The following is a 15,460-nucleotide window of genomic DNA, read 5'->3' as shown; positions in this document are numbered from 1 at the left end:
GACGCCTGTCCAGAGTGATCCCATTTTTATTTTTAAAATGAATATACATATACATACGTACATATATGTGTGTATATATATGTATGTATATATGTATGTATATAAAGTGACAAGTTTAGAAGCATATAGTCTAAGTAGTTTAACAGTGAGGCCATTTTTACACATTTTCGAACTTTTTCAAATTTTCAAATTTTGTAATATTTTTTAATAACAAGAATAATGTTTTTAAACGAGAAGGAGAGAAAAAAAGTAAATTGGAGAAACTCCTGAAGAGGCGAAACGGGGCCGGCGGATGGAAGGAGCCTTTGAAGGGGGCCCCCACGTGGCCACAAGGATGCATTTCCCTTCAGAATTTCCTCTAAGTGGGGCTCCTTCCTAAAGAGGAACCAACGTGCGCACCACGTGCTCCAGGTTTCTGTCGGGGTTGGGGTCCAGAAGCCCAGGATGTTAACATGCCCTTTGTTTCCTCTTCCTCAGTCTGGGCCGAACCTGCAGCAAGGGGGTCACCCCGGATGCATTCTTTGTGTATAAAAGTGGCATCTCCCCAGGAATTGTGGTGGGGGCCACATTTTACTCAAATTGTTTCCAGAGGTCTGTTTGCAGCACCTGATCTTTTTTTTCCCGTTGATGTTGGTCCAGCTGTTTTCTGATGTCCCAAGTGCTCAGGGATTGGTGCCGACAGGGGACATTTACCTGAAGGCGAGCTATGGGAAGGTTAAGAGATTACCGAAGAGACTACTTACTGTAATGGTCCAAGCATGAGGTGAGAAAAAATCTGACCACATGTAGTAGGAGTGGTAACAGAAAAGAAGGAACAGATTTGAGAGAACTGTAAAGAATATGCAATAAGAGGTGGTAACCAACTTCACGTGTAGCTTATGTGAAAAAAATTCCAGTACACGCCAAGGTAATGAGTCTGAATGGAAGGTTCATGCACCGGTGACAGAAATAAAGTGATCAGAAATAAGAGCTCGTTTTCAGGAATGTGATTTTTTAAAAGTTCAACTTTTGATATATCCCAGGGCCATTTCTAGGTAGAAATGACCTATCCTAGCAGATTCTCAGTTCAGCTCCATCAGAGTCTCTGGGGAAGTTTGCTTGTGAAGGGTATGGATTTCTGGATCGCGTCCCAGATCGATTGAATCAAAATCTCTAGGGATGGGTCCTCAGTATTGTGGGGAAAACTTTTTTAAGAGGGTCAATTTTTAATAAGAGCCTTCTGTTTCCCTGAAAATAAGAGCTAGCTGGACAATTAGCTCTAATGCGTCTTTTGGAGCAAAAATTAACACAAGACCCGGTATTATTATATATTATATTATATTATATTATATTATATTATATTATATTATATTACATTACATTACATTACATTAATTATATTATATTATATACCCGATTTTATAGTAAAGTAAGACCAGGTCTTATATTAATTTTTGCTCTAAAAGACGCATTAGAGCTGATTGTCCGGCTAGGTCTTATTTTCGGGGAAACATGGTAGTAGGGATTAGGGGAAGGGGGGGTGGGGAGGAGCTCTGAAGCACAGCCAAGTTTGGGAAATAATGACTCACCCAGCTTTTCAACCAAGACAAAGATCCATTTGCAAAGCCTTCCTGGTAGCTAGCCCTCCAGCTTCTGGCTGTAAAAAGAACAAAGACAAGCCCTCACCCCGGATTGATATTCCAGACTTCCATGGTCTTTCCACCATTTCCAGTTTTTTGGCCCAGTCTATTCGTATATGTATTGCAAGAAGGCATGAGAATTTCCACTCCAGTGCCTTTCCTCATACTCTTTCCCCTCCTCTTACCCACCTGGAGCCCCCATCTTTCCTAGACCAGCTCATACCCTATCTTTTCCACCAAGCCTTTCCATCCCAGTCAAGCCTGCAGCCAACTCTGCCTTAGCCAAGCTCATAACTTAATATTGGTACCATTCGTTTGGCACTTAGAGAAAAATGTTAAGGTAAGAGTGTCCTAACTCACCATAGAACATAAGTTTTTTGAGAGCAGGGGCTCCCACAGAGAACGTTGCCCTGCAGATCTCAGGGTGGCAAAGCACTGAGAATTTGCACTTGGCTCTGGAATTTCCTCCACAAGGTGAGCTCCAGGTTCCTACTAGAAGCCCCCAGGGAAAGCTGCAGAGGGGGCTGGTTCTGAGGGGTGACCTCCTTTCCAGCTCTTGTGCCAGGAGGTTCTGCAGGTCCTAGAATCGGCTGGCTGTGGACCAGCACCTCATAGGTATTTGACACCATGGCAGTCAAGGTCAGAGTGTATGTCTTATTGGTCTGAACACTGCCTGAAATGGTCCTCAGCAAACCAGAAGTTGTACGGAGTTGTCATACTTGACCATTCCATGTAAATTTGTAGTCCTATTGTAACTCTCCCATGCTTGTTTGAATTTCATAAGATTGTTTTGACTTACGAAACACTGAAAGTTGATGATTTGATGCTTCAAGACCTCTCTTCTGTTCCACCCTCCATCACTCTGAGCCTTCTTCCTGGGGGTACCTGTCTGTGCCTCTGAGAAGCACAGCTCCAGGGAGTCTCAGGGGCTGTTGAATTTCCACCATGATGACATTCTCAGCCAACCTGGAGGGAAGCTCCTGATGTGACTTTAGAGAGCCAGGGACAAGGAAGCCACGTGGCAAGTGTGTGGGGAAGTATCAGTGCCCTGGTAGCCATGATTGCCCTTCAGGCTTTCTAGAACCTTCCCCAGCCTCAGTTATTCTGATATGCTGATGTGAAAACTTGCCTACTCTGAGAGTGTCAGTGACTGACAACAGCTCAGAGAGTGACCCTTCCCAGGACCCCTGAATCTGCCCTGGGGTCAGAGCTTTGAGCCTCAGGAATGAAGGATTGAACCCCAGAGCATTCTGGGCTCCCTGAGCAGAGAGAAAAGCTCTGGGCCTGGGCTCTTCAGGGCAGAAGTGAGGTCACCTTGAGCCAGTAAGGATGGGGAGTACGGTGAAAGGATATAGGCGGGTCTTACTTCAAGCAAACTCCAAATGTAGAAAAATCTAGACCTAGGAAACAAGCATCAGAGTTTATTTTTAGATTTATTTTTTAAAATTCAATAACTAAAGTTATTTAATTTTCCCATAACTAAGTTTCCACAGCTTTTGAAAATAGTGTTTTAGTTATAAAAATGAGATTTCTCACCATGTACATTCAGGAACATTTACTGTGCAGAATGTGGCCCACTCAGCAATGACATTACTAACTGTAATAGAAACAAGCTTATTAGTCAGATTCTGACTCATACAAGAGATGTTGAAGTTTTATAAGGCTGACCTTGAGTCATCAATTTTTGATGACCTTGTGATGAATACAATACTGCCTATAGTTTTCAGGACAGAAGGCAGTCACATCACATAGTAGATGAAACTGGATTATTTTATAGGGACACCGAGTCCTTTCTAGTGGGCTAGGGACAAAACCCACTCAGTAGATACCAGTCAACAAGTCCACACTGAGTACCTACCAGGTCCTCGGCCTATGATGGGCACGAAGAGTATATAATCAAAGTGACCATATTTTCTAAACAAAATACCCAGGGATTTTATATAATGAAGGTTTTTATGTCACTTACTGGTGCTAAGAGAGAGTCTGGGAGATGTAATTTGGACCCCCAACTAAAGAAAAATCTGGGACAAGATTTTACAGATTCATCTGGGTAAAAGGGTATCTGACATTGTAACTGTCCTAGGAAAACAAACATGCAAGGTCATGTGTCCAATAAAACCCACTCAGGGCTAACACAAGGGTGCAAGATGTAGGCACTGCGGCAAGGAGCTCACTGTCCAGTCAGACGGACGTGCAAACCAACAATGATAAGGGGAGGGACGTGAAAACAACATTCAGTAGAGTGGAGAAGGTGTGTGAAGTCTCACCTGGGAGTCAGGGAAGGTTTCTCAAAGCACGCAACTTGAACTGAACAGCGAAACATCAGGAACAGATTGCTAGGCAGATGAGGTGGGGCGAGGAACATTCCAGACAGAAATCAGAATGTCTAAAGCGTGGGGGGCTGGGAGGCCTTGCCTAGAAGGATAAGAGGTTCAGTGTGGTTACAATGATGGCTGATTGTGGGATGGGGCGAGTGGTGAGGGATAAGACCGAGGTCAGGTCATAAATGGTCCATTTTGTTATGTTCATAAATTTAGATTGCATTATCTAAGTCAAGGGCTGTCAAATAATTTTAGCTCTAAACCCCTTTCTTCATATGAAAACCTGAAAAGTGCAATAGAGAAATCAGATCAATGAGGAAGTGACCTGTGGGGACATGTAGGGGCGGTTTCACAAGCCCCTCGAGAGCTTGGCCTCCCACATCTCCACTGGTAGTCTCCGAAGAATTTCCATAGAGCACACTTTGAAAACCACTGACTTAGGACTTGGAGAGTAACCGATGGGCTCTGAGCAGGGGGTACAAAACGAAATAGACATTCGGAAAGATTACTCTTGAGGATCTGTGAATGGTTTCTTTAAGGGCGGGGGGGAGATGTGTCAAGAGGTAAGCACCAAAGTCCAAGTGAGCCACAGTGAGGGGACAAATATTGGAGTCGCAGCTGCCAAAAAGAGAGGCCCTGATAAATATGCCAAACCTGCAGTTTGGACCCTAGCAGGACTAGGCCAGCTTCATAAATCCTGAAGTCCAATTTGGACTCACATCATTCTCAGCTCTCACCCTGCCTGCTGCCAGAAGGGAAAGTAAATCTCTGGAACAAGACAACATCTTACAGAGCCTCACAGTATCCCTAAAAGTTTCCAAATATAGTGTCTGTCACTTAATCAAAAAAAACCAAGCATGCAAAAGATAAAATTGACTGAAAATCAAGAGCAGCACAGATAATAGATACAAATTCACAGGGAGCCAGAGAATGAAGTTGCCAGACATGGATTTTAAACTAACTGTGATTGATAAGTTTATATGTGATTAATAAATGACAAGATGGATAATTTCAACAGAGAATTGGATGCAATAAAAGAGAATCAAACAGTAATTCTATAATATAAATAAATAACTCCATAGATGATGGGTTTAACAACAGAGCAGACACAGCAGAAGCAAGAATTAGTAAAGTGATTTTCTGGGGGAAAAAATCATAAGAAAATATCCAGACTGATTCACAGAGAGACAAAGGAATGGAAAATACAGGAACCGTAAAAAAGAATATAGGACATGGCGAAATGACCTAACATATGTGTAATTGGAACCCCAGAAGGGAAGGAGAAAGAGAAAGAGGCAGGAGTAATACTTAAAGGGATAATGACCTCTAATTCTTCAAAACTAATGAAATGAGACAAGACACAGCTACAAGAATACAAATTCCAATTAGAATAAATCAAAAGGAAACCATGCCTAAGCTCATTAGTGAAATACCTTAAAACCAAAAGAAAAAGGAAAACATTATAAATAACCAGATAAAAAGGACATACTCTTTTCAAAGGAACATAAGACCTACTGCTAAGTTCTCAACAGAAAAAAATGGAAGCCACTAGACGACCGATGACCCCTTAAAAGTACTGAAAGAAAATACGTGCCAACTTAGAATTCTGTACCCCAAAAAAGCATTCCTCAAACATGAAATTATAACAAACACACTTCCAGACAAACAAAAACAGATAATTTGTTAGCAGCACACCCACACTAATGGAAATTAAAGGGTAATTTTTAAGGCATAAGGAAAGTGATTCAAATCAAAGCAGATGGAAATACAGAAAGGAGTAACAGAAATTAAAAAGAGAAAAATTTCAAACAAATCTATAACAAAAAATAAAAAAAGTCAACTGCTGAGGAATAAAAATAATCAAAGAGGTCAATATCTTCCTACAGAAAACTACAAAACATCACTGAGAAAAATTAAAGACCTGAAAGTGGAGGGAAATACTAAGTTAATAGAATGAAAGCTAAGTAAATCAGCTCTTCTCCCATCTTTAGCTATAGCTTTCAGAGTAATCTCAACCATATAATTTTCTTGTGGATATTTACATGCTGATTCTAAAATTTTTATGGACATTCTAAAGGCCAGAAACAGCAATACCCTCATGAAGAAGGAGAACAAAGTGGGGGAATTACACTATCAGATACACTATTACAGTAATAAGACAGCGTGTAGTGGTGCGTGAGTAAATATGCAGGTTAATGGGACAGGATAGAAAGTCCAGAAACAGACCTACACATACATGGCACCTGACTAATGACAAACGTGGTGCTGCAGAGCAGTGGGGAAAGAATATTTTCTCCAATGAACGATGCTGAGTTAGTTGGATAACGATACGGGAAAAAGGTCTAGACTCGCCCTGTACACCAAAATCAATTCCTGGTGGACTGTAGCTCTGAATGTAAAAGATAAGACAACGTGTTTCTGGAAGAAAACATAAAGGAATATCTTTGTGACCTAGTGAAAAGGTAAAGCTTTACTATGGAGAACACAAAGGGCACTAATCATAAAGAATAAGATTGCTAAATCAGACTATTATAAATAAACATTTTATTTATCCAGGGACACCATTAAGAAAGTGAAAGGGCAAAGAAAAGATATTTGAAATGCATATAATTAACAAGGGGCTTAAATCCAAATATAAAAGTAATGCCTGCAAATCAATGAGAAAAAAAACAGACAAGCCAATATAAAAATGGACTGGAGCCGAAACTTCACATAAGACGACATATAAATGGCATTAAATTGGTACATACAACCACTTTGGCAAATTAGACACCATTAACTACCAAAACAGATCCGTTACCTTCCTATGATCCAGCAACTCTACTCCTAGGTGTATACCTCATAGAAATGCGTGCATGTGCTCATCAGATAAATACATAATGAATATTCATATAGCAGAATACTATCCAGCAATGAAAGCGAACAAATCATTCTTACATGATAGTACGGCTGGATATCACAAACATAATAAAGGGAGAAAGATATATAAAGTTCAAAAATAGGCCCAAAATGGCATGGTGCGTTACTAATAGAATGTTTTGCAGACTGTCTCTGCAGTAACATACATACAAAAGCAGGGCTGGATCTCACAGTCACAACATTGGGAGAAAGAGCATATAAAGTTAAAAAATAGGCCAACAGGTGTGTTAAAAGTTGGGATAGTGGTTACTTTTGTTTCCTCATTATTTAGGTTGAAGTTCAATATTCTAGCAAAATGTACACATAGCTGATATTATGTCCTTCTCAGTGTATTATGTCGAGGGGCAATGAGGTCAATTTGTTCTACTATTGATGAAGATGAATTTGATTATTCAATTAAAGTGGTGTTTGTTTAGCATCCATTAATGGTTCTTACCTAAATCAAATTTTACATGGTGGTTATAAAATGGTGATTTTACATTTTTTTCATTCCTTTTACATTTATTAAAAAAACAAAACAAAAAAAAAACAAAAACAAAACCTTAATATGGATTCATAGATTCCTTAATGAGCTACAAGACATTCCTATCTTTATTTGTTTTGACGTTCAAATGGTCCCAAAGTTAGCTAGTAGTGAGTCTCTTTGGGCTCAGTTTTTGAGCACTTTCTTACTTTCTGGCACAGGATGTTCCATTGTTCATCTTTTAGGTTTCCTCTCCAGCCCTGGAGTCAGCCATTTCTCCAAGAGTTCCTAGTTCCTTTTAATGGTATTTAGTGACCATGATACGGGCTTGAGAAGTGCTCATTGAAACTGAGTTGCTGTTTGTAGCTCCTTTCAGGGGACAGAGTCAGGGAGTGTGTGTGTGTGTGTGTGTGTGTGTGTGTGTGTGTGTGTGTGCACGTGCGTGCATATTCACACACCTACTTACAATTCCAGTCTGACCCCACCGTTCTTCCTTGCCTCCTTGCACCCCATATTTACATCTCCTGTCTCTCGCAGAATCCTGGTTCCCTGAAATACCAATATTTTTACTCATCTGCTCAAAAATAGGTTTCATAAGTTATACCAAAACAACTTACCAAGTCACATTCAATCTCTCATTGTAGCTCAATAGCTCTTGTTTTCTTATATACCACCTATGTTTTTTTCAGTTTTGTCATTATGTTATCAACATGATATACCACTAGGGGTTTTTTTTGGTTTATATTGATTTTTATGTTTGTCTCCTCAGACCTGTTGCTTTACTTTTCTGAAATATAAGACATTAAAATTACTGAGAAGTCGAGGCTATACAAATCTGTACACGCAGAGAAGAGCCATTCTCGACTCTACCCCTCGTATCTCCTTTCCATCCATCTCTGAGTAATGTTATATTTCCAGATCTGGATGTGGGGATACACAAGTGTATTTAGTTTTTATTATTCATAAAGCTGAACACTTATGATTTGTGCATTTCTATGTTTCATACATGAAAGAAAATGTTAATAAAATAAACCCAGTGAGATGGGCCAGTCGGTGTTCAATCGGAAAAGCCTCATAACTAAGTATTATTGAATAAGGGAATTATTATAGAAATCAGACCTTGCACACTTACAGCATGAGCTGGGAGAAGTACCAGTCCAGAAGGGGGAGTGGCAGGATCAATGGACAGTCACTAAGGAGCCTTCCCAGAACATGGCGAGGTGGCAAAGTCACAGACACAGGACAATCTGGGAAGCCAAGCACATCCTACCATTGCAGTGGGACCACCGAGGGGTTGGTGCAAAAGCTGGTAGGAAATCATCACTTCTGTGGGGCCTCAGGCAAGTACCTGGTGGCTGCACTGGGGTTACTGTTGAGGGACGGGCTGGTGGGATGGTAGGCCGCATGTGCCCCCTGGCAGGTGTCTTTTCTCCACCCTTCGGGAGCTGCGGCGGCCTTTTGATCTTGGTGGTGCCTCCCTGGGCTACTGCCCGTTGGCAAGGACATGGTTCACTTGTGGGTCTGCAGGGCTGTGCCTCCCACCAGGGTTCGTCCAGCAGAGGCATCTCTGGTCCTATAGGGTTTCTGGGAGCACTCCCTGCTGCTTCAGTTGTGCCACCTTCTGGTTTGAGGTTCCTTGGGACAGCTGGGGTGGCTTCTTGGGCCCCAGGATGGCAGTGCAGCTGTGGCCTCTCAGGTGAAATTATTCAAATTGGGCTTCCTGGGTTCAGTGAAAACACTGCCCAAAGCCAAGAAGTAGCTGCAGTGAGAGGAAAGAAGAGCAGAGGGGAGGAGAAGGGCCAGGAAGCACCCAGCCCAGCCAGCGACGTAGGAGAGGCGCAGGGAGAGAGTGCTGGGGCAAGTTTAAAGTAGTTGCTGCTTGTCGGGAGAGGAAGGAAGGAAGGGGTGGCCAGCTCTGGGCAAAGACTTTCCAAACAGGTGCCTTTCAAGTGACACCAAGAAAGATGAGACTCAAATATTGTGAGCAAAGGTTTCTGGGGGCCAAAAAGTACTAACCAATTTTGCTTTAAGGCAAATTTTTCATATCTCCAGAACTTTCTAAGAATTAATACATTTCAGGGCATAGATGTGGGTGTTGCAACACAGGTGAAAAGGTAGTTCATTGGGTGTACCTAACAGGTAAGGGGGTATAGCTCAGGGGTAGAGCATTTGACTGCAGATCAAGAGGTCCCCGGTTCAAATCTGGGTGCCCCCTACCCTATCAGTTTTCCTATTCATAGTGGTCGCTCATGTTCCACTTTCCTTTCATTCAATTCCGATCCTTCCTGCAATTCGAATCCAGAGGGCGTCCCCTGCATAACTGCTCTGTTGGTGGGTTGCTCTCCCAAGTCTTCCTGTACTAACACCCCAGGTGTGCCTCGGGCCTCTTCTACATATCTCATTTCATCAACTCTGTTGGGTCCTCAAAGAGAAGGCAGGGACCCTCATGCAGAATTCTGCTGGGCTTTTCCAGGGCAGACCAGAGGGCTGCAGATACAGCAGCCTTCCCAGAAACAGACAGTAAGTGGTAACCCTACATTATCACTCTCCCCTTCCTACCGAAACAGTTTGGCACAATGGAGTGGTGGACAGGCCTACTGAGACAAACCATAGCAGCTAGGTTCTCCACACAGGGTTGACATTTTCCTCTGGGGAACTGGTTCCTCCACCCAGAGCTCACACACACACTTGCTTCAACCTCACAGGCCAAAAGCCTGGCTTACCTACTGTAACAAAGGAGACAGGGATTCTGCAGTGTTGTTCCTACAATCCCCAACAACTGTTCTGTGACACTGTCCCAATTAGAGTCCATTTCTGTCTTCACCAAAGGAAGAAAGGTGAAGCGCTGGGAACCTAGGAGGTGGGTAGCTTTGGAAATGGTTGGCCAGCTAAACCAAAATGTCAATGGGAAATGGCTTGGGGGTTCTTCAGGCAGTATCTCTCCTTTTTTCCTCTCTGATGAGCCCGCCCAGGGACAAGGCCTGGAAATCTGCAGAGTTGAGGGAAGGTGTCTTACTAGGAGCCAGTCTGGCAGCTTCTAAAAACTCAGTCCAGGAAGAGGCTATAACAATTATGCAGAGCTGAGTGTTACCACACAGATGAAAGGTATCAATTAGGCCACATTAGTATCTGAGGGGGTGTAGCTCAGGGGTAGAGCATTTGACTGCAGATCAACAGGTCCCCAGTTCGAATCTGGGTGCCCCCTCATTTATGTGCAATTTTGAGTAGTCTTCCCACCCACCTTCCGTCACACGTTCCCAGTCGAGGACAATTTGAAGGAGACTGAGAGTATCAGGAGAGCTACTGTCCAGTTACACTCCTTGACTCACTAAATGCCAGCTAGGCAGCAGTTCTGAAGACGAGTTGTTCCTGGCACACATCTAGAAGTGAGGGGAGCACCTCAAACGTTCCCAGGAACATCTGGTTTTGGGAACCAGATGCCTGCGAGGATGAGTCAGAGAAGTGTCACCTCAGATAAGTTGCTCAATCATGTGCCTCAGTTTTTGCATCTCTAAAATGGGGGATAATAATAGTCCCACCTCAGAGGCTTTTTTTTCTGTGAGAATTTAAAGCACTTACAACAATACCTAGTACTCAGCGGCAGTTGTTACCATCAGCTGCAAATCTATCCTCAGGTAAATGAATAGAGGGGCTGTGTGAGTCCCTGTCTTGCTGAACTGACTGCCTTGGAGAGTGTCTGCTAAAGGCAGTGATCTCGGTAGCAGTGGATGTTGAGTTCTTCTTTCCTGTGGACACGAGAGCCAGGCCACCCGTGTACAGGAGGATGCTCGTCCCTCTGTTCCCTGTGGCAGAGGTGCTATGATCAGGTACGAGCTGATCCCCAGCCGGGAAAGGAGTTCGCGGGGCTTCTGACACTCGTTAAATTGCTTCCTAGTCTCTACAGGACTGTTTCCACAAAGCCCAGTTTACGTAATAAAAACTCTGAATCTATGTGAAGCTCATACATTTTGAACCAACGGCCCATGTCAGTCGGTGGCCTCCCAGGCCAGTGAAAGAGGAAGACGACTTTCTGCAACTTTCTTCAGGCATCCCGAGAATGGAATCGTGGTGGACAGCAGCGTGGTTACACCTGACCTTGCCCGTTCCTCTTGGAACTGCAGAAGTGGTGACTCAGCTGCGTCTGGAAGATGAGTGCCCAGGCAGTGTGGGGGCAGGGCATACCATATAGACAGTGCGAAGAAACAAAGATGCAATGCTTTTAGAGTGCTTTCCGGGTCTAAAAGGCATACATAACTCATGGATCAAAGAAGAAATTGCAATTGAATTAGGAATTAGAAACTATTTTTAACTAAATGATGAAAATGATAGATATTGAAACTTGTCAGTTACAACGATAGCTGTACTTAGAGGGCAAGTTATAGCCTTAATGCATCTACAGAGTTGTGAAAAGAAAAAGTGACAATTAACTAAGCATCTATTCCTAAAAGGCATAAAAGGGACAGTAAAATAAACCCAAAGAAAGAATAGTAAAATAATAAAGATGAATTAATGAAAGCATAAATTGGTGAAATAGAAAACAAATATACAACACAGAGTCAATGAAGCAAAAGTTGTTCTTAGACACAAATAATGAAAATGGTAACCCCGATAAGACTGACAAAGTAAAATGAGAAAACACTAATAACCTTATAAGGAATTTAAAAGGATACATTACTACAATTTCCAAAGATGTTAAAAAGATCATAAGACAATTATGAGTGACTTTATGCCAATTAAATATAATATTGAGATGACATGGAAAATTTTCTAGAAAAATACAACTTACATGAATAGAGAGGAATCTGTTGTCTGCCAGATGGTCCTGGTTCTCTCTTCCTCTTCACTACTGCACTCTCCTTGGTTTAGCAGGACTCAGCTGGTTCAATGGAAAAATACCAGATTGTAGCTGATCTTGGTGTTAGTGTGCCAACTTCCTACGCAATGAATGTCAAAGCTCCACACTCTCCCGTCTTCCATTCTGATCATTCCTTTCACCAAAAAGCTTCCACTGTTTTGCGGTCCCTCTAAACTTACCTATAAATATGTGATATGGTATAGAAAAAGAATGTCTCTTCTGGAATACTTGGTAAGGTGTGTCCAACTGTGTCCAGCCCAAGAACATGCTTCCTTGGGATAAAAAAAAATTGGGGGAGTTGCAGACACCCTGATGCATTGTTTGTAACTTCTCTCTAACAAATCTTACTTTGCACTTATACCAGTAGTATTTGGTCCTCATCCTCTGGCTTAGTGTGATTAAAATTGACACAAGAAGAAATCAAAGTCATGAATTATCCTTTAACTATCGGAGAAATTGAATCCATAATGAAAAATTTTGCCATTAAAAAACCAAAACAATTCCAGGCACAGATAGTTTTTACATGTGTTATACCAAACATTTAAAAAAGAAATAATGTAAATTATTATTTTTATTATAGCTTACATAAACAATTCCGGAGAATAAAAAACGAAAACAAGTGGTACCTTCCCCAACTCATTTTATGAGGCTAGTTAAACTTCATATAAAAAATAACAAAGACAATACAAGAAGAGGGAAAAAAAATCAGTCCCATCTCACTTATTAACATAGATTTTTAAACCATAAACAAAAGTAATAGTAAATCGAAATTCAGCAAGACATATAAAAGAATTATGTTAGCTTAGGTCCATGAATGTTCTTGGGGATTCCTAAATGTGCTAAGGCACCTACTTCTATTTCTTGGAGTGGATTACTCTCATCATTCTTGATCTATATTAACTGAAGAAGTGGAAAATTGGGAGGGTCACCTCATGTCCTAGATTATAGTTCAGTAGAAATCACCCTAAAGCAATGTTGACCCATGAGGGTCAGGCCCTCATTGAGTGGGTTTGGAGAAACTCCTCAATCACGTGGTTTCTGTTTTTTAGGAACTCCACGTGATGGGCACAGTCATTCAACACTGAGGGCCATTCTAACAGCCAGTGCCAATGCTTCTCCAGGCAGTGCCCACACCCAAGGGCTATCGGCCAAGAGGACACAGGGTACATGTCTTCTGAGGAGGAATCCTGCCTCCTGTTGTATAGCAGGCTGATGAGTTCTCGCTGCAGCAAGCCTGGGAGCTCTCACAGGAGGTCCATCCTCAAGTGGCAACTCATAGGTTTACAGGTAGTCTGGGTGTGGCTGTTCAGATGAAAAGTATTAATTAAGGCACACCATGGCGGAAGGGGGTATAGCTCAGGGGTAGAGCATTTGACTGCAGATCAAGAGGTCCCCAGTTCAAATCTGGGTGCCCCCTGTTTATTCCTAATTTTGGCCTTTTAAATGGGTCCTGCATTTCCATTTTTTTCTTCCTTATTGACACCAATGTAAAGATTTTTTTTTTTCCTGGAATGAGCAAATGGTGAAGCTTTAAGATGGTGGTCGGTGGTTCTTCACTCCAAATATAAATTAGAACCACCAGAAGAGATCAGAAAAGTGCCATTTCCCAGGCCCCACGCCAGACCATTTGAATCAAAACGTCTGCAGTAGAGCCCAGGTATGGTAAAAGCCCCCCGGGGCTCCTGGTCTCCAGCTAAGATGAGAACCAGCTTTAGCAGAGCTTCCGGGAAGCCTTCTCAGACCCAGAGTGCCTCCCCCCCACTCTGCCCACCATCTTGTGTTCTGAATCTCCTCGGGTTCATCTTGTGTGTGCAGCATTTGCCACTTGACCTTAAGAGCATCTTCCAGGAACAGTGGTTATTTTGGCATATCTTAGTTTTCTTAATTTTCTTCTCCTCAGTCCAGGCATTCTCCCTGGGATGGGCTAGAATTGGTCTTCTATTTCCAAGCCAGGTTCTGTGGCTCAGGAAGAGAGCCCTCGGGGGGCTGAGAGAGTTTGCAGACGATGAACTATTAACCTGTGAAAGTATAACTTTAGGCTGTATAACTACTGAAGACAATGCCATGTCTTATTCAAGCTTTAAAAGCACACTTCTGTGGAAGAAACCAGTGAATTTTATCAACCATCTCAAAACTGAAGAATGTGATGGCTTTCTATGGTGTGGAGACCCAACAGCTGAGCATTTGGTAGGTAATCTCAGACTTCATCGTGGGTTCAGAGAAATAACAGGTAATTCAGAAGTACAGTTCATATTTCTATCATCCTTTACACTAATTGTTTCTTATGGCCTCTCTCACAACTACCTAAAATACATTGCAGGATCCTTCAGGTTTCTAGAAATAACAATAGTTTATACTTTAGATGGACTAAAAACAGATTCTCATAATAAAACTATCTGACAGCAAGGAAGTCTTAATTTTTTTATATATATATTGAATGGCAGGAAAGCACAACAGAGAAATAACCACTTAAGACAGAGCACGGCAAGTCTAGTCTTCCTGAAGACTGTCTAACTCAATAAGTTGGCAAACAGCTCTTTGTCTAACTCCCTGGGTTGTAAACATTCTGTATCCTTTGAGTTCTCTTATCAGCACACAACATAAGTGCCCCCCAAAAACAAAACTTCTTTCCTCTTCAGGGATGTGCTTCAGTTTCCCTTTCATTGTAGCCGATTCCTTTTGTTAACAAGAGATTTGAATGTTTTAATTAGCTTTTTTTTTTTTTTTCTCAAAGAGGTGGCCTTTGTATTCCACTTTCATAAATACTTGGAGCTTTGGTTTAGAACCTGGTTGCTTGCCCCTTTTCTGTCCCTGCTCCACCTCTCCCATGACACCTCCTTGATGAGACAGGTAAAGAGTTAACAGGAACCAGCTTGTGAGTTAACAGAAATGAGCTTAAAATTAAGGGCTTGCCTCTGAATCCCCCTGCTAGCTGTGGGAACAGCACAGTTCCATGAAGAACAACAAACCCCTGCATGCTGACAGGCACCCTACATCCTGCACAGAAAAATATGAAACCCCAGCGAAACAGATACTTGTGGCAGCTGTTTACACTGGACTCTGCCCCCGGGCAACTCCTCTGCCAGTGCTTCTCTTCTTAAATAAATTTTCTAACTTCTACTCCTTTGTGTCTTGTGAATTCTTTCACAACCCACGAGTGACCACAACACTCCTGATATTGAAAATAATCTCTAGTGGCAGCCTCCATCTCACCTCCTGTTTTACTTCCGGTCCTGCAACCCAATCCTGCCAGCCCTGCAGCCACTCTGTAGAACCCCCATTC

General features: G+C 42.2%; 1 long non-coding RNA gene and 3 other non-coding genes across 22 annotated transcripts in view; 3 read left to right on the top strand and 1 right to left on the bottom strand.

Moving 5' to 3' along the window:
* Positions 1-188: 188 nt before the first annotated feature.
* The window catches only part of LOC109451277 (uncharacterized), a 38,333-nt gene continuing 23,061 nt past the window's right edge, over positions 189-15,460 (bottom strand). For 6 of the 19 annotated variants that reach the window (XR_016021883.1, XR_016021899.1, XR_016021900.1 and 3 more), the window contains 5 exons: positions 12,357-12,449; positions 12,109-12,198; positions 3,156-11,463; positions 1,569-3,019; positions 189-704 (listed from right to left, as the gene is read on the bottom strand). This is a non-coding gene — a long non-coding RNA (uncharacterized LOC109451277). Of the gene's footprint in view, positions 705-1,568; positions 3,020-3,155; positions 11,560-12,108; positions 12,199-12,356; positions 12,450-15,460 lie in introns of all 19 variants that reach the window. The other 13 variants (XR_016021892.1, XR_016021897.1, XR_016021884.1 and 10 more) reach the window with 13 other exon arrangements.
* Positions 9,466-9,537, top strand: TRNAC-GCA (transfer RNA cysteine (anticodon GCA)). The gene has a single exon. It is a non-coding gene; the product is annotated as a tRNA-Cys (tRNA).
* TRNAC-GCA (transfer RNA cysteine (anticodon GCA)) lies at positions 10,456-10,527 on the top strand. Its single transcript has one exon. It is a non-coding gene; the product is annotated as a tRNA-Cys (tRNA).
* TRNAC-GCA (transfer RNA cysteine (anticodon GCA)) lies at positions 13,523-13,594 on the top strand. The gene has a single exon. It is a non-coding gene; the product is annotated as a tRNA-Cys (tRNA).

The sequence above is a fragment of the Rhinolophus sinicus genome, chromosome 8, assembly GCF_057876585.1.
Source record: "Rhinolophus sinicus isolate RSI-liver-muscle chromosome 8, RSI-T2T, whole genome shotgun sequence".
NCBI lineage: Eukaryota > Metazoa > Chordata > Mammalia > Chiroptera > Rhinolophidae > Rhinolophus > Rhinolophus sinicus.
The sequence above is the reverse complement of the archived record's forward strand: the minus strand, read 5'-3'. Positions and strand labels throughout refer to the sequence as shown.